Source organism: Arachis hypogaea, chromosome 5, assembly GCF_003086295.3.
Source record: "Arachis hypogaea cultivar Tifrunner chromosome 5, arahy.Tifrunner.gnm2.J5K5, whole genome shotgun sequence".
Lineage (NCBI taxonomy): Eukaryota > Viridiplantae > Streptophyta > Magnoliopsida > Fabales > Fabaceae > Arachis > Arachis hypogaea.
Window position 1 is genome coordinate 75,814,624 of NC_092040.1, and position 897 is coordinate 75,815,520.

The 897-nt window shown below is 40.9% G+C and overlaps 1 non-coding gene across 1 annotated transcript; it reads right to left on the reverse strand.

Moving 5' to 3' along the window:
- Window positions 1-392: 392 nt before the first annotated feature.
- LOC112804365 (small nucleolar RNA R71) lies at window positions 393-496 on the reverse strand. The gene has a single exon (XR_003202973.1). It is a non-coding gene; the product is annotated as a small nucleolar RNA R71 (small nucleolar RNA).
- Between the last annotated feature and the right edge of the window lie 401 nt (window positions 497-897).

The following is an 897-nucleotide window of genomic DNA, read 5'->3' on the forward strand; positions in this document are numbered from 1 at the left end:
CCGAACCTAACAACAATAATGCAAGGAGAATGCTTGGTGACTTCACAAAACCAACGTCCAAATTTGATGGAAGAAGCATCTCCATTCCTGCCATTGGAGCCAACAATTTTGAGCTTAAGCCTCAACTAGTTGCTTTAATGCAACAGAACTGCAAGTTTTATGGACTTCCATCTGAAGATCCTTACCAGTTTTTAACTAAGTTCTTACAGATTTGTGAGACTGTTAAGACAAATGGAGTAGATCCTGAAGTCTACAGGCTCATGCTTTTCCCTTTTGCTGTAAGAGACAGAGCTAGAACATGGTTGGACTCACAACCTAAAGAGAGCCTGGACTCCTGGGATAAGCTGGTCACGGCCTTCTTGGATAAATTCTTTCCTCCTCAAAAGCTAAGCAAGCTTAGAGTGGATGTTCAGACCTTCAAGCAAAAAGATGGTGAATCCCTCTATGAAGCTTGGGAAAGATACAAGCAAATGACCAAAAAGTGTCCTTCTGACATGTTTTCAGAATGGACCATATTAGATATATTCTATTATGGTCTATCTGAATTTTTCAAGATGTCATTGGACCATTCTGCAGGTGGATCTATTCACCTAAGGAAAACGCCTGAAGAGGCTCAAGAACTTATTGACATGGTTGCAAATAACCAATTCATGTACATTTCTGAGAGGAATTCCGTGAATAGTGGGACGCCTCAGAGGAAGGGAGTTCTTGAAATTGATACTCTGAATGCCATAATGGCTCAGAACAAAGTGTTGACTCAGCAAGTCGACATGATCTCTCAAAGTCTGAATGGATGGAAAAATGCATCCAACAGTACTAAAGAGGCAGCTTCTGAAGAAGCTTATGATCCTGAGAACCCTGCAATAACAGAGGTAAATTTCATGGGTGAACCTTATG